This window comes from Carlito syrichta, unplaced genomic scaffold (assembly GCF_000164805.1).
Source record: "Carlito syrichta isolate Samal-C Ts95f unplaced genomic scaffold, Tarsius_syrichta-2.0.1 Scaffold106985, whole genome shotgun sequence".
Classification (NCBI taxonomy): domain Eukaryota; kingdom Metazoa; phylum Chordata; class Mammalia; order Primates; family Tarsiidae; genus Carlito; species Carlito syrichta.
This window is the reverse complement of record NW_007051081.1, coordinates 74,167-100,446: the sequence shown is the minus strand read 5'-3', so window position 1 is coordinate 100,446 and position 26,280 is coordinate 74,167. Positions and strand designations below refer to the sequence as shown.

Genomic DNA, 26,280 nt, shown 5'->3' with positions numbered 1-26,280 from the left:
CCTGAGGATTATAGTGGAGAAAAGTGATGTCTAATTTGATGAAAAAAATAACAGCTGAGTACCAGCCTAAGTTAGTGTGCAATTGAGAAACTCACCTAGTACTTTTATTAGGAAAATCTCAGCTACATAAGTGAGGCAGCAGACTATAGAAAGCAAATGGCCATTTACAATATCTTTCAAGATGTGAAACATTCATATCCATAGAATCCGTTAAAAAAAAAAACTTGTAGAGTTAGGAGGTCCTTTTTTATTTTCTTCTACCAAGTAACTAGAAAGTAGGCATTAACTGACACCATGAGACTGGAAACTGATTGCAGAAAAATGAATGTCAGGTGATAGGAAGAGTCAAGCTGACATTACTCTTCAACTGGGTGGTTGGAAGTAGATTCTTCATTGTGAAAGCTAGCTTGAATCTGAAGATTTTTAAAGTTGAAGGGTAGCAATTTTTAATAGCTTAGGTCCCATGGTTAGTGTCAAGTGTCAGTGAAGTTAGGGGTAATTTTTTCTGACTGGCCCTCACGTTCTGTTCTCCATATTTAAGGAGGGGTCCCTATCTTAGGAACAATTGGCAGTGGAAATGACAACTAGCTCACAGTTTTAAGAAGTTTGTGAGATCATCATTGGCAATTTCTCACTACTTGCTGTTAATTTTCCTTTTGATTTTATGAATTTCTTTTGGTATATTAGTCAATAGGGTTCAGAATGTTTTCCCCATTCTTGTCTTGTTGTGTTTCTTGTTGTATTCGTGTGAATGCTTTGGTCTACTCCAGAACGTTTCCTATTGCTGTGAGAAAAGTTATAGCTGGCAAATGACCAGAGTTATAATGTAAATCATAAGATAGTTAATTCTCAATTACCCAATGTGAACCAACCACACCACTATCATTTTATTCCCATCTTGGCTTTCCCTACTTCTCTGGCTTTGAAACCCTATTTAATAGTGTAGGAATATAAATACTTTAATACTTTAGAAATTGAAAGCAATCTTTATGTTAGGTAAGTCTATGGCAAAAGCCCAAGTCAAAATGTAAAAAATTTTAGCTAGAGCTGCTGTTATCCCTGCCCACTTCCATTGGGGTAATTAATGCAAAGATTAATAGATATGTAACACAATGACTGTGTGTATTTTAACAATACCCAAATCATCTTCATTATGAGACTTACTTTACTTAAACTGGAAGAATCGAATGGATTGCACCAAACCAGATATAGCTAGATTGCTATAGCTGATTGTAAACACGACCAGCAAATTTTGCAGCTCCACCTATCAACTGGTGAATTCTGTTTCCCTACCCTTTGAGTCTGGGCAGGCTTTATGACTTGCTTTGACTGATAAAGTATAGCCTAAGTGACACGGTGCCAGTCCTGATCCTGAAACTCAAGGGGCTTTGTAGTTTCTGCTCTTGCTGTACTCAGAAGCATGGACCACAATGTGGACAAGCTAGCACATGAGGCCAGGTGAAGAACCGAATGCCTCAGAAGATGGCCTACCAACTGCCCAACAGGATTGATCATTAACAAGCTTTCTCATCAGCTGACCAGAATTTCTTGAAAAGGCCCAGCATGACTAGCTGAGCCCACTCAGACAAGAGCAACAATCCAGCAATCAACAACATTGTGAGCTAAATAGAACTTTTGTTTTAAGCCACCAAGTTTTGCTATGTAGCAATAGGTAAGTGCTACAATTATGTTTTATGTTTTCTACCTTTGATTCTGCAAGAGCAGCCCCTAGTACAATGGAACTCAGCAAACACCTGCTCAAGGCATGAGAGCCAAGAAGGCAGCATTTGTACCTCATAAGATGCAGCCATAGCCACAGACAAGACATGACTTTTAGAAATTCCTCAGGCAGTTGATGTTTGCACTTTTAATACTGCAACTGTTAACGGTTTCAACCTAGGGTTTATTAGGATCATTGCTGCCTCTGTAAGTATATATAAATTAAACCACAAATTCATTTCTTCACCAGGACAGAGGTTTTTAAAAAATTTATCCTTATTGAGATATAATTTACATGTCATAAAGTTTGTCTGTTTAAGGTGTGCAATTAAATTGTTTTTGGTATACTTTCAGAGCTGTGCAATCACCATCATCAACTAATTTTGGGACATTTTTTAATCACTCCAAAGGGGACAGCTTTTACTTTTTATATTTTTCTATTACTGACAGCTGATGAGGCCCTTTAATCATCAACTTAATTTTATAATAACTTATTTCTTCCAGTAGCTTGATTTGCTCACATTGCACACATTGCAAGATATGCAGTGTGCCTTGTTACTAAAAACCCAGAGACATTTGAAATGTTGGACTGTTGTACAAAAATCCTAAAGGGGTAACCAACAATGAGTTCAAATATATTTGTGTTAAAGGACCTTATTTAGCAGATTTTGAATGTGAAACACAGGTATAGTTAAATGATAATTCGTTTTTTAAAACGCAGAAAAATTAAGCAAATTTAGATGACTATTAAGACACTTCAATTTGCTGTTTAAAGAGATGTTGAAGAGCTAAATTCCAGGAGCTGGAGTATGGAATCTGAAAATGAGGATTAAAAAAATGGGATAAATGAGTACAGTTGAGGATATGTGGCACACTTTTAAAAGTGTTAGAAAACATTTTTACCACTCTTGCATTCAGCATGGAGTACTGTCAAATTAAAAGTTCTTCCTCACCAAATGCTTCACAGTTCAGTATCTTAAGACATCTTTTTCAATAAAAGCACTTCTCCAATTTTATGGTTAAAAAATGAAAGGAAAATTAGGTTTATTTTATAGAATTGAAATACATAGCTAGCCCTCTTTTTATGCATCCATTTAGTCCCTGAAGAAAAGATTAACTAGATTACAGTTTTAAAACATATTAAAATATAGGCTAAAATAATGGTATTAGCAATGACTACTTGTTTTATTTTCAGTGTGCCAAGTTCTAGGTAAAAGAAGATAATCAATTTCAGAGATTCAAAGATATTAAAGTGCTCCTAAAGATCAATCAGTAATTATTCCACAACAGTGTTTAAAGCCTAAGGGTGAGGCACTATGTTAAGGAATGAGAAGATACAGATGAAAATCAGTCTCTTACTCTACTCAAAAACAGCCTCCAGGACATCATCAGGAAAGTGAGTGTATTTCAAACTCCAGATCCCTACATCCTTCAAGATCTGGCCATACATGATATTAATCAAGTCCCTGCCCCTGTGTTATGGAAAATACCCCAGGAGACAGCAATGTGACAAACATTCATTGACTCCTTAAAATGTGCTTTGAAAGACATAAGGGTAAGAACCACACCACCTGGATGGAGCTACCTGACAGTATTACTCTTGGCTCTTTCCTAAGCAACAGGTTTCCCTTGAGCAGGAGAAGTGCACATCAAGTCTTACAGGGACTTTTTCCATTGTGTCTCAGGAGTAAGTATCCACTTATTACTGTTACCATACCTATTTCTAAAGAAGGTTTGAGGAGATTTACAAGAAGGAAAAACCAATCCTTCACAGATACTGAGGGACAACTGTACAGATAAAATTAGAAGAAAAAAAGGACAATAACTGGTGGATAATAAGAGAAAATCTAGGGAAAGGGGAGCTACCGCAACATAACACAATGGTTCCTTGTATAAGTTGGATGAACTCATCAATCAAGGTGGAAATACTCCTCAGCCAGCTCTAAACCCTGAGATGCCTGCTACATAGGTCTTTTGTAGGAAACAGTGCATAACAGAAACCTGTGCTCTGATCAGCATTTTAAAAAAATATTCAGAGATAGGTGTACATGACTGTGTAGTATAACAACTTCAATAAAAATCAGCAACATAATATTGTAAAAATACTTCCATGGAAAGTCAGAGTAACCCAATCCAGGTCATGGTGTCCTGGCGGATGTGCTCAATACAAGGATATAGCTCAAAGCATAGAGAAGAACCAAAGGCTAACACTTCTCACTCATTCCTTTGGAAATATCAACTGATAGGCCATATAGAGCAGGTCATTCAAACTTAAGATTGTTAGAATTACAATCTTAAGGTCATTAACTTGCAATACAGTTGTTCTGAAATGGGACTCTAAGCATCAGGATTAGATGTAGCAAAACTAATGTTCACTTGTAGAAGTTTACTCATACAGAAACTTTACTGAGCATCTAACAAAGATTTGGAGGCTAGAGATTTGGTGGAAATCAATACATACTTGGTCCCAGCCATTACTGAGCTTACAATCTATAAAGGATAGAGGAGATAGAGGAATAAACAATAAATATGTTTTCAAGAGATAAATTTCAGGTGCCAAGTGCTATGAAGACATGTAACAAACAGTTGGACTCTTAATTTCCAGTTTGACTGATGACAGCATTCCTGCCCCACCATACTTCCTTCGCTGACTGCCCCACATGTGGGCATACTAAGAAAGCCCAGATACGCCCTGCTTTAGTGCTGGCAGGAAGTTCAAACCATGCTAGCCTCAGCTTGAGTGCAGGAACCCTCAACTAGCCCCACTCCCAACCACCATTTCCATTTCCTACTTTTGAAGCCATTTTTGGAGCAGTTTAGGAGTCCACCATTGCTCTCCCCAGAAAACTCACATGCAAGTAATAAGAACCTTTTCATACCCCCTTAGTATGAATCTTGATCTTGAAACCAAAATTTGAATGAATGAGGGTTCATCTTGCCACCAAGGAGAGACCACATTATAAAAACCAATCAATGTTTTAGGATTATAGGCACACTAAGAGCAGATGTAAGGTTTCTTGGGCTGAGCCTCAGAAAGTACACAGTGTCACTTCCACTGTACAGTACTTGTCACAGCAAGTCACCAAGCCAGCCTAGACCCAAGGGGCACAGAAATAGTCTCCACTTCTTATAGACAGAACTGAAAAAGTTTGCGACCATTCTGTACAACTCATCATGACTATCTAACTAAAACCAGTTTGGTACCATCCAGTTTGCCCCATTCATAAGTAAAAATCTCATGATGAAGATCATGACTGGTGATTTTGTCCTGATGAAGGGCTTCTCTGTGCTTTTAGAGACGAGTGTTGGTGTTCCAATGAGTCAATTCTTATTCACCTATGTCCCTATCACACCTATGTCCCCAGAACCTTCATATCCTGGGCTCTGAGGGAATGACTGTTGTTGTGAACTAAAACCAATTTCAAGTTAAGAACAATGTAATAGATAAAGCACAGATGTTAAAGAAAATCTGTCATAAAACACTTTGAAAAAAATCTTCCATATATGTTCATATATCATCTCCTAAAACATCCACATTTTTCAGCCAGTTTGAACATAGCAGTATCAAGCTGAGGTCTCCTGTCAGGTGGATTGACAGAGGCATTCCAGATAATTTTGACATTCTAATAACAGCTGATCTGTAGGAGAGTTAGTCATGATGAGCCTCCTGACAGATCTGTGAGGAAGTGCAAGGCACACACCCACACACCTTTGGAAGTGTGGCCTATACACCCACAGTTCTATGGATGCTCTTGGAGGGAAGTGCTGAATTAGCTTGCCCTAAGGGAAGGCAAACAGTTCTATCTGACAATGGATATTGCTACTTTTCCTGGTTCTCAAAATGTCTTTCTGCTTTTGCATCCATTCAGGGAAATACTGAGTATGCTAAGGTTGCGCTAGGTATAAGGGACAATGAAACATGCAGGGTTTTTGCCTTGAAGAAGGAAACTAACAGTAGTGATATGTTGCTATATGCAAGATATTCTGTTAGTCTCTCTGCATATGTTTTCTACTCAACGCTTAAAACAACACAGTGAGGTGGTTGCTGTTATCTTCACTTTACAGCAGAGGGCATTGAAACTGTCATAGAATTCGAATTTTCTCCAGATCATTCAGCAAATATATGGCAGAATCTTGATTCAAAACCGGTCTGCCTGAACCTACACCCAAGCTTCTTTCCACCGATACCACTTAATGCTAGCCTGCAATGGTGGGTTTCTTCCAGCTGTGCAAATGTCCCATCAGTTGATATTCTCTGTAAGAACATTAAACTACCACTACAGTCACAAAGGAAAACCTCCCACCCTTCCACAAATGAATCCCTATCTAGATTACATTTCTACATAACAGCAGCCTAATAGATTGGGATGATATGTTCATTAGACAACGTGGCCCTGGTGTGTGAGTTGCCTAATCCTTGGTGTCAAACCACAAGTACAAAAGCAAGTATAAGAAAATTAAAATACATGGATCCTAAGTCTAACTTACCTATGCTAGAAGCACTCAGTTACTATAGTGATCATTATAGCAGGTCAAGAACTTTATGGAAGTGAGTTCAATGAAAATATATGCAAATGTACAATAGAAAACGATTTATATATGTTTTTCCAGAATTACTTAGGCAAGTCTTCTTTTTCAACAATGGAAACTCAAAGCGACAGACAAGGGTAGACCAATCCTGAGATCGTGCACTGAGGATGAGTAAGAAAGGGCTCATTAAGCAGGTGGCACCTGGCAGGATGATCACTCATTTAAGAGAAAGAAACACAAACAAAACCAATGAACTTGTGAGGTCTCTACAGGTCTGCCACTGATAACATCTTCTGATATCTGTAGGAATCACCTGCCTTTGCTCCTCCCTTCATTCTTCCATTTGATTACTGAGTTTTGTCCATGTCTCTTTTATCAACCCCTACCTGCAGTTGGGTAGCAATCCCCTCATATCTAGATCTGCCTGCTCGAGCTGCTAACTTGAACTCAGTCTCCTTCTAACTCCAAGTCCTCTTTTCCCAGATAAATTATATTTGTATAGGACTTTCACAGAGCTGCCAGTCTGCTAAAAAAAAAATCTTTCATGGCTCTGTATTTCCTCATGAATCTAGTTGAAACTACCTGTTTCCCTCCTCTACTGCTCTCCAGCATTAGCATTATGTGTCTCTACCATCCCCCTTCTGGCAGTGATCTGCTACTGCCAATTTCTTTCATGTAATATTATGATAAATGTTCAAGATCGACTTATGAATGAGAACATGTGGTACCCAGTTCTTTGTTTCTGTGATATATCACTGAGTATGATAGACTCTAAATTCATTCAAGTTGCTGTGAAGTCCATATTTTGTCCTTTATGATTGCATAATATTTCATCATGTGTATCACATTTTTTTTATCATGTGCCACATTTTTTTTTATCCATTCCACTTTCAATGGACAGTGCAGTTGGTTCCATGTTTTTGCTATTGTGAATAGTGTTGCAATAAACATGCATGTGCAGGTATCTTTTTGTAGAATGATTTGAGCTCCTTTGAGTATATTCCCAGAAGGGGGGTTGCTGGGTCATATGAAAGGTCGATTTTTAGATTTTTTTGAAATCCTCACACTGTTTTCCACAGAGGTTGTACTAGTTTACACTCCCACCAAAAGTGTAGATGTGTTCACTTTTCCCTGCATCTTCTCCAGCATCTACTATTTTTTGAATTATTAATGATGGCCATCCTGACTGGAGTTAGGTGGTATCTCAGAGTGGTTTTGATTTGCATTTCTTTGGTGATTAGTGAGGCTGAGCATTTTTTCATGTATCTGTTCAGCCCTTAACTTTAGAGCACACACAAGTTGATTCTCACAGTAGGCACATAATTAATGTTTCACCTGTGTTATACTATTGTCTCCAACTGTTTTAGAGTAGCTTTGGGTGCAATTATCATGTTTTATGTGCTAGAAGTACTTGTGTGTGTGTGTGTGTGTGTATGTGTGTGTGCATGTGTGAGTGTGCATGTGTGTCTACAGTTAATTACTTATTTTATCAATCATGGGCTGTTAACCAAATCTCAATCAAATATTTGAGAAGTCTCATGAATGATAATTTACACTGATTTAACATCAATTTAAAATAGAATATTTAACTACATATTTTAATAAATTATTATTTTTTAAAGTAGGCTAGTTTTCCTATATTATTCCCCAAAGGAGATATAGGAAAAGGTTAAAGATTTTGTCAGGTAGCTCCAATAGTTTTCTCATTTTAAAGAAACAACACAATAACCAAGACCGAAGTTTCTAGAAAAACTTGGTATTTTTCTTTATGGACATTCATTCATTCAATGAAGTAGTTCCAGAGGGCATATTAGATGCCAGGAACTGTGTCAGTATCAAGGATACCAAGGATAATATTGGCTTTAAAGCTATTTGTGCACAGTTTCTATTAAGCCAAGAGAAAAATGCAACTTCATATGCTACCAGATATTCCAAAATCTAGTAATAGCTGAATAAGTTTGAGGAACAAACTAGGTTGTCCTGATAAATAAGTTGTTTCACTCCATTTTGATTTCCATTCCAACCTTTGTCATGGATCCATGTTTGACTAAGATTGCTCAGAGCTGCTTAATTATCACAGATCTCAAATACTCTTTCCTTTTTTTTTCTTTTCATTTTTTTGTATGTTAGGGAATTATGATTGCAGATGGCTTTCAGGGTAGAGATTGGAAAAGTCAGTATACTCAGCCTTCAAATTTCAGTGTGGGAAGTAAAGTTTTTCTGCTTTTTAATGAATTCTTGGACAACCCAATGGCTTTGCTCCAAAAATGTCCTGCTGGAGTGGAGGATTATCTTACATGGGTCATTACACTTCCAAGCTCTAAGTCTCAGAATGAGCATTAAATTAAAATTCCCTGCACCTAGTAGGCAGAACATTGTGACACTGAAAAGATGTGAAAGTGCTAAGTGAATTCTGAGCAATAATATTATCACCACTGCATATTTATTGAGTTCAACAGGGTGCTAAGTTTATACAGACAGATAATACAGGCAGTCTATTAAAAAAAAAAACCCAGCAATAGTCTTATAAGAACTCTCCCATTCATCTGCTTTAGGAATAGACACTGTAACTAGGCTTGTTAGAAATAGTCTCTTCTTTTCAAGAGTAGCCACAAGGTTCTCTATGCTTTTGTTTGATTTGAAAGTGGCCGATTTTCTACAGTTACCATTTATGAATGTGGCCAAGTCTCCCAATTTCAAAATTACCATAAGAATGCTGCAGGCATTATACTGAAGAAACTTCCTCCCCTTGCATCTGGAAATTACAAACTGCATTTTCTGGGAAATCTCATATAAATTCGTTGTTAAATATTATATACATATTATTATGTTTTTGCTTCAACTGGGAAAATATGCATTTTCAAAATTAATAATACTGGTCTTTTTAACTAGCCTTCAATTTTCTGAAAAGTGCAACATTTGAATCCAAAAAGAATTTGAAGAGTTTAGTTTAAAATTAAAGAGTGCAACTATTGAAAGTTAAAGTTAAAGCACATTTCCTATTTTTAAACAAATCTAGATCCAAATAGAGAAACAGAGTCAGTGTGTCCAATATGTATATGTAAGAACCAATGTGCATGTGGATGAACACAAGAACAACTCTGTACATCCAGAAATTAACTGAGCTTCAGAATCCCAACTTACTTATTTAAATGCCAGTCCACCAGGGTTAAGGAAAAAAAGTCAAGCACTTTAAAGAAAATGGGTTATAAACTGTCACTGCTGAGTTTAGTGTTCTGACAACTTTGAAAGTAACTACAGTGTAATTTCCCAAGTTGGTAGCTAAAATAATGGAACATCTGGATGCCATTGAAATGCATGACAATCAAAGAGAGAACAGAAAAGCAGCAGGAACAATGCTTTTCCCTCTGCTCATGATCCACTGCAGTCTGAACTCATCCTCCAAGCCTCCGTTGTGGCAATTAAGGGCAGCTCTCTTCTCAGAGTCACCCATCATCCCTGAGATCTTGAGTCCATCTCTCAACTTCCTTATGGCTTCACAGCTGCACTTTTCACTGGCTTTCCTTCTTAATCTGTCGTGTAAGACCTAACACCTGAACACCTATGCATAGTGGCAAGCAATGCACCATGTCATTTATAAATTGGTCAGATTGATGATTTCAAACTCGTAAGCTGGGGATGGCCTTTGGAAACATACACATCTCCAGATATTAAGTAACTGCAGAGTCATGCATTCTGTCCTTCTGGGAGCACGTGATCCTATTGTGGATGACACAATGAAGTTAAACTGTAAGAGGTCCAGATATATTTTGTCTTACCAACTGACAGTCTTGTAGATGATGCTTCTTCTATGGTTTCCGAACTGGCCTTGTCATGTTAGGTGTCTCCAGTTACATATTTTTGTCCTTAGAAATATTGGCCTAGGCCTAGATAGATAAAGCTCCTCTCAGGAAGAACCAATTGTGAAGTTGAGTTGAGATTAGTTTTCTCCTTCCTCGGTCTAAACACAGTGAAGAGAGGAGGTAAGAACATTTTTTCAGTTCAATTCTCCCAGCACTTATTTAGAGTTTAAAAAGTATAAACTCAGTGCCAGAAAGAAAACAAAAACAGTCATTAAGGACTTTTAATCTATGGTCTCATAACAGACTCATATTCATGAATTATATATTTCCTTACATTTTACCCTCAAAAAGGGATATTGTATAGAAGCATATTACTGTTCTTACCCTCCTTCACTAAAAACCACATTTTAGGGTTATCTGAAAGAGGGGCTTTTCCGAGTAGAGAGGTGACTTATTCTTGGCATGCATATGTGAGTCTGTGCAGAGGCCCTAACAGCCCTGTGCTGGAGCTCCCAGGGGGTGTAAAGCAAGTCAGCGCTGCCCTTCCCTCTCCTGGCTCTACTTGCATCGTCTGATGGGGTTTTGCTTTTAAACATGGGAAGGTGTACTTGCCCTCTCAAACCATGTCAAGCCTCAGCTATAGTTTGATTTGAATTATTTACCTTTTTTTACACTACCACTTGTCACCAGTTGAGAATGTAAATGTCACTTGCATGCCCACATTTGGCAACTGTTTACCCAGATCTTTAATTTGGGATTTAAATAGTCCATCATCTAGTGAATGATTTCTAAGTTATCATTTAGCTCTGAAATTTTACGAATCTGTAGGATTTGTACTTTTGTGAAACGATGCTTACAATATATCATTTTGCCTTTAGTAAGAAAATGTTATAAGGTAGTACGTGAAGCTACACTGGAAGGGAGTATAGTTTGTATTTTCTGGTAACCTGTTTAGATGTCTAAGGTTACATATTTAGGCTATATGCTTGGGTTTCTGATATAATTTTCCAAATGATACGAATTAATATGCAGTAGTCTTTTTGCCAAGCATTTCAGAGATATTTAAATACAAATTTTCTTACACTGTATGGTTTTTCCTTCAATAAATGAATGCTATAAGGTAGAATATTGTAACTCCAGCCAAGGGATGTGTGCAGTCTGAGCAAATGTTTGAAACAATCTGCTAAATTACATTAGATGATGTCCAAGGTCTTTCTTTCAGTTGATCCACAGGCAGAAGAGAGGATCAGTAAATGGCCTGAAAGTGGGCACAAGGCCAACATTACAAAAGTGTGAAGAGGGGTTCTGGGAGGTGAGGCTGTATCCATGCAGCCCTGTAGAAAAAGCAATGGATGGGCCCCAACTTAAGGTCATTGCAAACCCTAACTCAGAGTTCCACTTAATGAAATCACACGCAACTAAAAAAAAAAACCATATTGAATGTGAATTCATTGATATAGAAAATTGTCCACTATAAATCAATAAAACAAAATGTTACAAAACAACACATATAGTATTACTATAATGTTTTGGCAAACTGTATGCAGGATTATAGGAAATATATATGCATATATATGTAAATGCAAAAGAGTTCTGAAAGATTATATACCAAAATGTAAAAAGTGATCATGATTGAATGGGTTAATTATGGGTGTTATCACATTTTTCTTATTTGCTTATCTTGATGTCTTTTTCTCTCTGTGTCTTTGTTTTTTTACAGCGACATGTATTATGCATTGTGTTTCTGGTACACCATAGTTATATGATTCTGTAATTAGAAATTATTGTGATTTTCAAAAATTCTACTATAGGTACTATGTAATTTCTAGAAAAAGAGCTTTGGAATAGACTCTAATTTTCTCTCTCTCACTGAGGTATATACACACATGCCTTAAACCATTAGAAATCAGGTTCATACTTCCTTACATGCTGATGTCCTTGTGCTATGACAGGAACTTTTAAACGACTTGTTCCCAGAAGCATCATTTCTGAAGATGGGTAAATGGTTCTGTGCATGTATCTAAAGCACACATCATGGGTCTGTCACGGCCTGTAATTTTTCATTCAGAGGTGGAGCAAGCATGCCTGGCTACCACTGATAGAGACAGAACAACATCTGCTGCTGTAAAAATGCTAAATAAAAAAGCCATCATGTTCCCTGGCTGAAACCAAACAAGCGCACCTTCATTCCTGCATACCTTGAGAGTCCATCCGCTGCTGTCAGGTTTCCCTGCTGACAAGGCTATATAATGTTACTTTAAATTTAACTGCAGCTTTTCTGACTTCTCCTTTGCCTAGGGAGAAGAGGTTCTCAGGCCTTTGCATGGTAGCGCTGGGACATGTATGGTTAAGACTTTGTCAAACTTTCTCTCAGCGACAAGGAGTCTGCCCTTCCCATGAAGAGAAAAATTCAGTCATTCAGTATCATTTGGGTCAAAAGTTGTCTTCACAGTTTTCCGTTCTAAAACAAGACAAGAACAAATTAAGTCCCTCTCTTTATGGAGAAAGGCGAAGACATGCTGGATTAGTTGGAAGCCCTCTGTCCTGAGCACTGGTTGTGTAAGTTTAAAGTGTTCTGTCTTTGTGAAGCTCCTGAGAGGGTTATTAATGTGTACTTATACATTTTTAACAATATTGACCTTTTCCTATTTATTTGAAAGTAGTCGCCTCAAAGTAGATTTCATCACAATTACATAATAGCAAAGTATACATTAGCCTGGAGCTTAGCCCCATGTCTAATTTTAAGATTTATCAGCATCTTTAAAAGTGTATAGTGGCATGCCAGGAATTACAACAGAGTACCTCATAAAAAATCTAGGACCTTTCTTCTAAATTATGTATTGATGACCTCCTGAGGATGATAGATTCCAGGTAGGTAACTATGTTTAGGAACTATGTTTAGGTTCCACATAGAGCTGGGCGAATGGCTTCAGTACTGACCGAGTGGTGGTAGATTCCAGGTAGGCAACTATGTTTAGGAACTATGTTTAGGTTCCACATAGAGCTGGGTGAATGGCTTCAGTACTGACCGAGTGGTGGTAGATTCCAGGTAGGCAACTATGTTTAGGAACTATGTTTAGGTTCCACATAGGTGGAAGACGAAGCCCTGCCCCGATCTGTGTGCCAGCTGGCACCAAGGCCCGGCTGGTGCTCGCCTGGGTGCCCCTGTGCGTACTCAACCTATTTTCGGTGGCTTTCTGGGCAGTGCAGTACTATACCCTGTGAAACATGGGTTATCTGGGCTATGGCAGCTGGAGCCCTGGACTTTCACTCACCCAACATTCACCAAGTATCTCTTCTGTCCCTGGTTCTGTTCATGGTGCTGGGCTACAAAGGGACTCCTGGCTCTGGCTCCTCTCCTGCTGTGACCATCCCCAGAGGCAGGGCCAGGAGGAGCATGCAAAACCTCAGTGGAGCTTACCCTGCAGTTTGATAACAAGCTGAGGAGGGCCTATGGAGAGGTGGAACTGAGAACTCCCAAGGGCAATGCTTTGTGAATTAGCATATCTGTTGCCAAATATTAACCATGCTATGTACCACCACAGAGACTCCTGAATACTCATATGCAGTTTATTATTACTACACATTGAGAGTTTGACATCTAAATGAAACACAAAAAATTCCCATAGTGTTTAAATATTAAACACACGGCATTAAGAAATGAACAAATTTAAGGTCTTGAAAAGAGGTCATGATTCTGGGGGAAGCTCTGGGGTTAGGGACAAGGCCTGTACATGGCTGACAAGGGGAAATTAGAAGTCTTTCCCATTCTAGTCTCCAGACTACTGAGCTAATGAACTCCTGTGTTCCTGGGAATGCTGCTGCCCTGTCATTGGAACTTGGATGCCTTAGTACCCATGGCAGATGTTTGCTCAGGAAGCCAGAGGGGGATTTCAGATACTACAATAGAGCCCAGTGACCTTCTTCACAGCCATGCCAGAACCATGGTCTTTTTAAATTTTGAGACAGGGTCTCATTCTGTCACCCAGACTGGAGTGTGTTGGTGCAATCATAGCTCATTGCAGTCTTAAACCTCAAACTCCTGGCTCAAGTGATCTTCCTGCCTCAGTCCCCTGAGTAGCTGGGACACGTGCCACCCCACCTGGCTCATTAAAAAAATTTTTTTTTCTTTGTAGAGACAAGGTCTTGCAATGTTGCCCAGGCAGGTCTTGAAATCCAGAGCTCAAACAATCCTCCCACCTTGGTCTCCCCAAGTGCTGAGATTATAGATGTGAGCCACCTTACCCAGCCCAGACCACAACAGGCTAATGGTTAACTCATTAGCCTGTCTTAGGAGATTGAAATAGTCCAACTTGCATGGTTTTGTACATTTAAATGGATGCTGGCCAATGAAAGTCAATACATCTCTGAAATTTTGGGTTCTTCTTCAGAAAAAGAAGGAAGAGATTAAAATTCTTTTGAGCTCCTGGATGTATCTCCAGGAACATCTTAAGGCTCATTTGTAGATGCTATCTTATTAAAGTACTATATGTGTACTCAACAACTATGAGACAAACTATAAATACATTGCATAATATAATGCCCTAAGGGCTCTAATTTTGTCACAAGAGTGCGCAAGAAATCACAAAGAATAGTTCACATTTCTTTTTAAAATTTCTTTTATTTTTAATTATTTATTTACATTTTTTTTTTAGTTGGAGTCTCACTGTGTCACCCAGACTGGAGTGCAGTGGCACGCTCACCGCCACTGCAGCCTCGACCCGCTGGGTTCAGGCGATTCTTCCGCCTCAGCCTTCCAAGTAGCTGGAGTTACAGGCATCTGCCACCATGCCCGACTAATTTTTTGATTTATTGTAGAGATGAGGTCTCACCAAGTTGCCTGGGCTTGTCTTGAACCCGTGAGGTCAGGCAATCCTCTCACCTCGGCCTCCCAAAGTGCTGGGATTATAGGTGTGAGCCACGGCGCCCGGCCTTATTTCATGTTTCTAATTATAATAGCTAATGTATATTAAACACTTAATACGTGCAATGCATGCACAACATGCCATTTTCACGAAATCCCATAGAGAACTTATTATTGTCCCTATTTTATAGATAAGGAAACTGAATTTTAGATAAAGTAATTTGGCTGAGGTTCACACAGCTACATGAGTAGTCTGTACTCACATGCTGTGATCTAATCATGTTTATCTCCATTTACACTACAAGATTAGTTTGATATACATTTTAAAGAGACTATCATAATCAGGAATTGTTTTATAAAAGATGTTTTCTTTTTCAGTAAGTCTTGTTAGATTACTGTGTAGCATCCATATGGTGCTACATCGAAAAACATCACCAAATTTGTCACAGGTTTTCCCAATTTTGAAGAAACTGAGAGTTTGCTTCAAGGCACAACCTACTTTCTTGGCGCTGACACTCAGGGCCTTCCCAACCTACTTTCCCTATGTACCCTTATGCAGACAACCCTCTCAGCATTTCACTAAACCAATCTTGCCACAAAATAGATGAGGTTGGTAGACCCTGATCTGCTGCAAAAGCAAGTCACTTGAAAGGTCTTGAAACAACAACTCATTTGAACAAAGCTGTCTGCTGAAGGCAGGAAGCAAGCCAAAGTCTTTTTTCTTGATTATTAATAGAAGCACTTGAGTTTGAATCTCATGTTCGAAACCTGCTGCTGTTACATTTTTTAATTTTCCCACAGACAGACTTGAAGTGCTCAGATGGGCCATAAACATCTGGTGTCAGACATGGGCTTTGGTGGTTTCTGAAGGGTCCAAGTGAAATTAAACTGGACAGATCATGCCATAGCTCAGAGAGTGTGTGGCACAAAATAAGTCAGGAAAGAAACACAAAAGACAGAGGGAAAAGAAGCTGTGGAAGCAAAGGGCAGGGGATCAGTTTACCCCCACTGCTCTAGGGAACGAAGCCAGTCTAGGATTTGCAGGTGGTGGTTCTCATGATTATTCAGAGCCATACAGGAAACCCCTAACCTCTTTTCTCAGGAGGGACAGGCTATTTCTGCAAAACCAGTTCTCCTGGGGGCAGGTCCCCTCTCTCACCCCCAGAACATAACCAGAGCCTGGGGATGTCATAGCTGCTTGGCTCAGAAGGCTTAAAGGAAGCAGCAACATAGCACCGCATTCAGAAACCATTCACAGGTGGAAACAAAGCAAAGCTTTGCTCCCTGTAGCCTGTACGCACAGCTCAGCAAGCTGAGACCTGCCTGGAGCAATCGTCTGCCTAAGCAGCCTCCGGTGAGCAGAGCCTCAAAGCATTCATTTCCATCTCTGGCTGAGCAGCTGGATGGAAAGACCGCCAGGGCGTTGGGAACAGGCTTCATCTTCTGGAGCTCTCCCAATCAGTGTTCCATATGGGTAAGCAAACAAACACCTTATACAAACAGGTACATTAGAGGCGGTTATTTATGGACTCAAAAGTTTATTCCAGACAGTGTTTCCTGTGTGTGTGCGTGCGTGTGTGTGCCTACAGATTATTATCTTGGAGGTCAACCAGGGCACAGAATAGCGAAATTTAAAAGTGAAGAATATGCCAGACAGACGCCCACACAACTCTGTGTTATCCAAGGACTCAAAGTAGAGCTCCTCTCTTCAGTTGGGGTGTGCTGACAGCAGAGCTGACGGCTAGCTGTGATCCTAACCGAGTCCTCACAGTTATCATTTCCAACCTCAACAGGGTCTCCTAAGACTCAGCCATAGGTTTATTTCTTACTTATTTGTATGAAGCCAAAAGGGCACATTTTGAAAAGATGTGGGATGAAGAGAGGATGAAAAACTAATTCCATTCCACAAAATATGTGAATAACTTACTTCATTTTGAGAGGTTTACAAATTATGAGGTAAGTGAGAAAAACAAAAATCTTCCTTTCTATCAAATATTGCAGACCGGGGGTTCAGTGGGTTACAGCATTGATAGATAGATAGATAGATAGATAGATAGATAGATAGATAGATAGATGATAAGGGAATTGTCAACATGAAATACAGGAAAATTTGGGACATAAATTTTTTTGGTGGAATAATGACACTAGGCCTGTCTGCTTCCATCCCTGCTGTGGCAGAACCGCTTAGGAGGGGGCAGGTGAAAGCCCTCCACATTGTCCTCCTACCCCTATGCACATGCTGCTCCTCCGAATTATCTGCCCAGCCCTGCGGGCATCGTGCAATCTCTGTTTTGGATGTACTAGCTCTGATAATTAATATTTACTTTGCAAAGTTTGTTTTTCTGTGTCTGATTCCATATTTACTCTTTAGTCAGTTGGGAAAATTAAGGGGTACATCTGCAAGTCATATTGCTGGGAAGAGCTCAAAAAAGGAACTGTTCTTAACAGCCCACACCAACTATTCTGTAGAATTATGAATAGTAACTCTTACTTCAGTCCCATAGGCAGCCACCACAACTACCACCATCATCACCACCTCCACCATCACTGCCACTACCTCCACCATTACTACCACCACCACCACCATCACCATCACAATCACCGCCACCTCAACCATCATTGCCACCATCTTCACAATCACCACGACCACCACCACAACCATCACCACTACCACCACCTCCACCATCACCACCACCATCACCCCATCACAACCACCATCACCTCAACCACCACCACCACCATCCCCACAATCACCACCATATCCACCACCACCACCATCACAACCACCACCACCTCATCCATCATAACCACCATCTCCATAATCACCACCATCACCACCACCCCCACTACCACCCCCACCTCCACCATCACCATCACCACCACCACCATTACCACTACCACCACCACCACAACTACCTCTGCTGCCACCATCATAACAACCACCACCACCTCCACCATCACAACCACCAGCACCTCCAACATCACCATCATCATCTCCACTATCACCATCACCACCACTACCACCACCACCATCACAATCACCACCACCCCAACCTCACCTCTACCATCACTACCACCACCATCCCCAACATCACCACCACCACTTTCACATCACGACCACCACCTTCCCCATCACAACCATCACTATCACAACCACCACCACTTCCAGCATCACAACTACCACCACCTCTACCATCACCACCACCATTACTGCCACCACTGCCACTGCCACCACCACTACCACACCCCACCGCCTTTGCTTCCACTGCCACCACCACCATCACAACCACTGTCACCATCACTGCCACTCCTACCACTACCACCATCACCATCATCACCATCACCACCATCACTGCCACTGCCACCCCCACTACCATTGCCGTCATCACCACCACTGCTACTATCATCACTAACACTCCTTGTTTACTTGCACTTACGGTACCTAAGGCCACCTACTAAAATCACTAGCCTACTAAAATCTTTTTGGGCTATTATTTTAAAATGATGCCAATTTAGAAAAATCTACTGTTGGAGACTATGTGTTTCTGGGCAAGAACCATTCCTGTGAGTGAAAGGGGAATTTCCAGGAACTATAAGCTGGAAATGCTTGCTGAGAAGAGCGGAAGAAGGAGATATTCCAGGAGGCAGGGGTTTGGGGGCAGTGAGGCAGTTAGGACCAGTGTGTGCCTGGAGAGCTGTAACTGAGAGACACTTCCCCCTGGAGTATGGTACATGGAGCAAGGAAACCATCACACGTCAGTGGAGTTCTCCATCCCTATACTGTCAATGCAGCCCCTTAGTAAAGTCAGTGGTGTGAGAAGGAGCAGGGATGGACCTGGAGATGAAGGCTGGCTGCTGTGTCAGTCTTCCAGGGCTTCCATAACAAAATACCATAGATGGAAGTGCTTAAGGTGCAGAAATTTATTTGCTCACAGCTATAGAGCCTAGAGGTTTGAGATCAAGGTGTTGTTGTCAGGTCTCTCTCTTTGGCTGTGGAGATGGTTGTTTTCTCCCTGTGTGCTCACACAATTGTCCCTCTGTGCATGTCTGCGTCCAAATGTCTTCTTCTTATACATTAGTCACATTGGATTATGGCCTACCCTAATGGCTTCATATTAATGCAATGACCTCTTTAAGATCCTTATTTCCAAATGAAGTATCCTTTCAGGTAGACTATGTCCTGGAGCTCAGGGCAATGCCAGAAGCAGAGCAAACCTTGTCCAGAGCTGGGCAGGCAGTGGAAGGCAGAGTTCTAGGCTCTGAGGACCTGCTGAGGGAATAGTGGGTGGACTATCACAGAGCATGAGAGAAAATCTTTTTTAGATGCGCAGAGACTGATCCTTGATGGTGGGTTGACCTGACACCTGGGTCAATTCATTTTTACCATATGAGAGAAGAAACAGATGATTCAATTTGCCATGTTTCAATGAGCTGATGGACATTTAGAGCCACATCTGGTCTATAAAGGAGGAAGACCTATCCTGGATACTACTGTGATGTGGTTTGTGTGACCTTGGATCTCTCATCTTTTTTTTCTAGGTCTTAATTTCTGCTTCTATATAATGAAAGAGAACAGTTTAGAAGAAATGAATGAAAACCAGCTCCTTGATGCCAAAATGGTGGCTAACTGAAGTAGCTCCCTACATAATCTGCAGGGTTTGGTCCTCTAAGTCAAAGGAAAGACATCCAGTGGGAAGAACACTCCAAGAACAAAACGTTGGTGCCTAGCCAAATAGCAGGTCTTGGGTGGGCATTAGATAAAGTTAAGACAGGAAGAAAAGTAGAGTAAATTTCTACTAACTTTATTGAAGTTGATGCCATAAGAATGTAAACAACTGAGGCCAAGAAGTGAGTGGTCATGGAGATAGCAAAAGATGGGGGTGGGAGGAGGCCACAGCTGGCACAAGGCATTATCTGGGCACAGCTGTGCTTGGTGCTTTCCAGGGAGCCCTGGAGCACAGGAGCTGTGCCCACCTCTCCTGAGGCTGGTGCCTGCCACATGTGGCTGTTTTTATGCATGGACACACCATCTTGTTGAGGGCCAACCGATACTTCCCCCAGAGTTTTTTGAGGTGGTAGAAAGAGAAGCTTAATGAGAGAAACTTCCACTTTTCTTGGAGTTAAATTATGAAAATAGGGACTGTTTAATGGATTGAAGTGGGCCTGCAGTTCTTTTCCACCAGAAATTATCATCATTTCAAAAGCAGATGCTTACCAAAGTAAGAAACTGCTAAGGGTGTACATCCACTACAGAAATCAATTTGCATTCGAAGGCAAGAGAAAATGCTATAAAAACTTACTGAAGAATCGTATTTTTTCCTTCAGAAAATAAAACTATAAAAAGTGATGAGAATTTCAGACAGTAAGAAAAAAGCAGTCACATGAGTTGTATCTTACGGAGGACGATGGATGAGTTTGCTGAAAGGACAGATACTGAATAATATATATTCCTATAGAGCTGGCATATTCCTTGGTAACATGTTTTGTTATTTATACCAACTTTACTATAAAATCTCACCACATTCTCTGGGCTGCTCCAAGTTATACACACACATACAGCATAATTTCTTATCCACTGTCTTTACTCTGGTTACTGGGTCTTGTCATCTTTTTTTGATTTGCAAATAAAATACTCTCTCTGTTCTCTTTGGTAGACTTTTATCAGAACCATCCAGTTCTGACTAGAGAAGCATTTCAACATCAAAAGGGGGGCAAAATAATACCCTTTCAGCAAGCAGGATAAAGATTCACACATAATTAAGCCGGGACTACAGGATTATTTAAGTAGATATATCTTTTAAGCATAATAAAACTACTATAAACTTTTCAAATGACTGGAGCCAGGAGGAAAATAAAGGGGACTGACAAGGTGTTTGCTGAGGACAAGGGAAGAAGGGAGGGTGGGGTGGAGTGAGGGGCATGAGGGTATTAGAATTTTCCATGTGTGCCAGGTCCCCTGTACAGCGTATCCATGTGGGAGGTATTATTACTCCCATTTTTCAGACAAGGAAAGGGATCTAAGTTAACCTGGCAAAGCTCATGCAGCTGCAAAAAGGTAGAGCCTTCCTTCTTTCTGTCTCTATACTTGTGCTCTTTGTTGTATGTTCATACTCCCCCTTCTGGCATCTCATTCAGTGGCAATACAGGTCTCTCAATGCAGTCATTCATTCACACATTCTCATTGTGTGTCCCTTGCCTCCTAGGTGCTGAACCCAGTGCTCTAGTAAGACAATCTGTGCTGACCATGGTCACCACCCACAGAACATGTGTTGTCTAGCAGTCGGTGTCCTAAGCACACTCCACTAGCTGTCTCATTAATACTTCGTAGACGAGGCATGGGGGCCCAGAGAGGCTTCACAGTCCACTGGAGCGCTGTTAGTAGTACCAGCACATAAACCACAGACACACCTGAATTCAGCATCCACGCTGCCCACTCTCCCTCAATCCATTGTCTCGATAAATCAAGTTTCATACCCACAGGGAGTTTAAACATCTCCTGGGTGCAAAAACAATCCACACGAGCTATGATGTTATAAGAAAGAGTTAGTGTATTGATTCCCTATTTCACAGCTACCTTCTCTGATAATGAGGTAATCAGGGCTAAAGTTACAACCAGAACACTACAGCGTCCGTTCACTATTTAGTTTACATGCCCATTATCCACTCTTTGCATCTAGATGCTGGAATTATGATAGTCATCTATCTCCCCCAGAATCATAACTTGGGTATCAAGGAATGTGTGACTTTGAATAAATAAGCTAGCATCTCTGTATTTTTTGCATTTTAAGGTAGGTAGAGAAGATCAGACCAATGTTTTCATATAACAGACTTCCAAAGCAGGCAAGAGTTAGTATTTTGAACAGTGTAAGCTGCACTTGTGAATGAATTTGCCTAAAGTTCTTTGCTGCTCTTGTTGCTTTAGCATGTCCTTTGGATTCTGATAATGACAACCCTCCTTTTACAGTCACAGATTTTGGGCGAATGTGCTACAAACTCAAAAACCCTTATAGCCAATACACGGTCAAGCTAAATATCTTAGACCAATGTACGACAGAGTGTCAGCATTATACAAGTAAAGTTCTTTCTATCATAGGGATAGCAAATTACAGACGAAACATTGCTGTCCTCCTTTTTACCTATTCAGAAGTATACCTGCTAGGTCATCTTCCAAATAGGTTCTTTCAAGAAAAATCAACTTTACTGGGAAGGAGAGTTATGAAATAGAACCAGAAGGTTAATATGAGTTTAAGAGGAGCACAAGGTTATCTTGGCAATTGCAGATTCTCCAGGAGGTTGATTACCCACACCCAGCCCTGACAACTTACAAAATGTACCAGCGGTGACACAATTTTGTGTACAACAGGTAACTCTACTCTGCACTCTCAATAATATGATTTTATTTATTTATTTATTTTTGCATGGCTGTTAGAGCAATATTTCTTTCAAGTTCCATTTGGAAAAAAAATAAATGAATGCTATTTAAATTCTTGCAGCAATGTTATATGGAAAAAAAACAGTGTGATCAAGAATTGTACAATTTAGAGAGTGACAGCAAGAGAGTGTGTGAGAGAGAGAAGAGAGAGAAGTAGAGAGAGAGAATGAGAGATACTGAGCTGATTTCTGAAGGCTTAGCAAGAGATTTACTAAATGAGAGAATGCATGTGATAGACTCCTGGGTGCTGGGAAGGCAGCAGGATGTGCTGGAGGACATGTTGGCATGATTCAGATGACCTACAGGTTTTACAATCTTCACCTAAAGACCGCAAAAAAGCCAATGTGCTGCTATCAGTTGGAATCATGATGGGATCTGTGTTAGACAACAATTTCCTTCTTGACCTACTGCCCTTACTATCGTTCAAACCATCATCCTCTCTCACGTGGATCTCTGTAAAAGCATCCCACATTTTCCCACTGACACTGATGCCCTCCACACTCTGCCCCCCCGACCCCCACCTATCTCTGCCCAGCAGAGTAGCTTGCCATCTCTTACAATGGCAGCCACATTCTGTAACTCTCATTTAATGACTCAGGAAGACATTCAGAACCTTCCCACTGCCCCCCTCTGTTTGCCTCTCCAACTTGGTTTCCTATCACCCCCTCTCAGTTCACTCTGTTCTTCCAGCACTGACACATGAAGTTCAGTCATTGCTACCTGGGTCCCCTCCTGTATTTCAGTTGCCTGAAGTCATATGCTTCTTGGAGTGGAGAAATGAAGTTAAATCTTTAGGAGGGTTCAGGTATGATGTCACCATATGATAACAATTAAAATCACAATGATGATGATGACTACACTTTACTGAGCATCAACTCAGTGCCAGAGGCTAGACTGGATGTGTTACATATATCTTAATCTCCCAGAAAACCTGTGGGTTCTTTCATTGCTGTACTATCCTACTTCCCTATGCAGATTACACAAGGTACAGGTTGAATATCTCTAACCCCAAAATCCAATATCTGCAATGCTCCAAAATCCAAAGCTTTTAAGTACCAGCATGTTGCTCAAAGGAAATGTTCAAGGAAAGCATGTCAGATTTTGAATTTTTGAATTAGCAATGCTCAACTAAATATAATGCATATATTTCAAAATCACTTCTGATCCCAAGCATTTAAAAAAAATATTTTTCTTATATCGATGCATAATAGATGTACATAGCTTTGGGGTGCATGTGATAATTTAATGTATTCATATAATTTGTAGAGATCAAATCAGGGTACTTGGGATGCCCATCATCTTAAATATTTATCTTTTCTTTATGCTAGAATCATTCAAATTCTTCTAGCTATTTTGATGTGTACAACAGATTATTATAAATTGCAGTTGGCCAATGCTTTACTAGACTCTAGTGTGGCCATGTTTCCTGGCTTTGGTCCCCTCCCCTACCTTGGGGAGGCGAATCTCCTCTTTCTATCTAATTTTCTTTCTAAATAAACTATATTTTCCTAAAAAAAATAAATAAAATAAACTACTGTCATCCTACTGACCTATTTAACTTGGATCAACTATGTATTTGTTTCCATTAGCCCACCTCTCTTCATACCCCTGCCAAGCATTGTGGTTAAGGGGTTACTCAATCTACTCTGGATCCCAACCTGTGTTAGCCCAAAGTGTTGAAATGTCACTCAGTATCATGCAAGTCTGTAAAGGACATAAAATCCTCAAGGGTTCTTTCAGGAAGTGAGTTCAAATACTTGGAAAACACTCTTACCTCTTGTCTCCACCACAGACCTATCTTGTGACAGTCACACAGTGCACCACATACCCCGTGACAACAGACACCACCCTCCAAGGGGCAATACAGTAAGTTATCTCAGCCAGATTCCCCAGCTAACGAGATGCCCTCCTTGCTTCCCGCTGGGAAGTAATGGGTTTGGCTATCTAAGAACACAGCCTCTCCAGGTGTCCTGGACTTTCTTCTGGAAAGGAAAACAGTACATAAAGATAATATAAGGTCTTATTATTCTAGCAAATGCACTCTCTGGACTATGTAGGTCCTACAGCCTGTTAATATGATTTTGAAAAAAGAATTATTATAATTATTTTTTGGCAGCCTGGAGTTTTTTATCTTTATGAGATAATAGCAATGTTTTAAAAGGATTATCATAGTGCTGCATGATGATGATGATAACAGCAATAATAATAATCCTATATTATGTGTAATGCTTTAAGAGTTTTAAAAATACTTTGATAACAAAATTTAAGGTTTGATCCTAATAATGATCCTTTGAAGTATATGGGATAGTAATTTTTTGCCACATTTCACAGTAGGGAAAATTTGGGTTCAGGGCAATTAAATAACATTGTCCACGGCTTCAAGTGAATCATGGCACGGTAGATCCAAGACTCAGGTGTCCCAGCTCCTAGTCCAGTGTTCCTTAAATGACAGGACTGGTGAATTTATTTAAAGGAGGATACCAGAGGAGATTCTATCATAAGATTTGAGGGGCCACGTGTGTGTGCGTGCGTGTGTGTGTGTGTGTGTGTGTGTGTGTGTGTGTGTGTATGGTTGTATGTTAAGAGGAATGGTGGATTCCCTAAGTGGTTCTTAGGGACTAAAATATCATTTCAGAAGCATGGACACATTATACAACTTTAACAAAGCCCTAGGTTCTAAGCACTGTCATCTGTTCCATATCACATTGTTACACATAAATCACAGTGTCATGCAAACTACCCAGACTTCAAGCTTCCCAATAAAAACACTTAATATGTATAGAAAGAGGGTTCTGTAGAGCTCTTTCATGTCTATTTTCTCATCTCTTGGCGGTTTTTTAATCTCCACAGAAATGATGTTCTTATGTTTATATTGCTGCTGTTTCTGTCTTAATGAATTATACGGTTCATTTTATGTTTTCGGATATAGTCATTTTGGGCAGTGACTCAACCAGCAGCCTTTTCTTCCTCAAGCCTCTCCCAGGAAAAGAAAGGAGGACAGTGACACACCTCCTCACAAATGTGCAAGCTCTTGGCTCTTTCTCTTTTTACATTTGCACCCCAGTAGTTCACGGGACTCCGCTCCTGTGCTTTATTTTCTGATTATTGACAAAAGGGCTTGAAGTTCAGGCAGAGATGTTGACACGACTTGTGTCTTCAGTGAAAGGTAAGGCTGCTCCACCACCCTGGCTCAGCAGCACTCAGTAGTGCATTGAGAACACACCAGAGATCTCCACATTCTGCACAAATCAGCCGAAGAGACATATCTTCATTGTGAAATCCATTGTTCAAACACATTCAAGTTCTAGTTTTGTTAAAGGTTAAAGAAGTTTCATGAAAGTCGGCATTACTGAATCCCAGTTCCTTCTATGCGCTTACCTCCAGAAAATGTTCCGCCTGCTGTTCCCGATCCAATTTCCTTGAAGTTGTTGTAATCAGACCTGTGTAGAAATGAGAATATTTGACTTTTAAGTATCTGGGGCAGGTAGCTTACTGAATGTGGGGGAACAAGCACAGTTAAAGAAAAAGCAAAATGGTGGGAACAGTAACTTTCCAATGCCCATGACAATCGTCTCATGAATTATTCTTAAAAGAAAGTAAAATTTACAAAGAAAACATTAAAAAATTGTTTCAATTCTGCTACCACAGTTGAGGCATTGTAATCACTTTGGGGATGTGAAAACTCACTAAAGAACTATTTTTTTTCTGATAATGAGAATTTTCAATGATTCATTTGCATATGACTGAAATTCTACAGTAAGAACCTCATTAAAGATTTTAGAATTCTTGAACAATTAATAGGTTGTTTATGCTGATTAGATTCGGCTATGAAACAGCACTTTCTTATTTAATTTTTATATGCGTATATAATTTTTGTTATACTTGACAAAGAAGGTTATTTCTGTAATAACTACTTGTACACATAATTATTT

General features: G+C 40.0%; 1 protein-coding gene across 1 annotated transcript in view; it reads right to left on the bottom strand.

Moving 5' to 3' along the window:
- The window catches only part of FAT3 (FAT atypical cadherin 3), a gene marked incomplete at its 3' end in the record, with an annotated part of 135,613 nt that extends 109,819 nt beyond the window's left edge, over nucleotides 1-25,794 (bottom strand). The window contains exon 1 of the mRNA XM_008067511.1: nucleotides 25,727-25,794. The remainder of the gene's footprint in view (nucleotides 1-25,726) is intronic.
- Nucleotides 25,795-26,280: the final 486 nt, after the last annotated feature.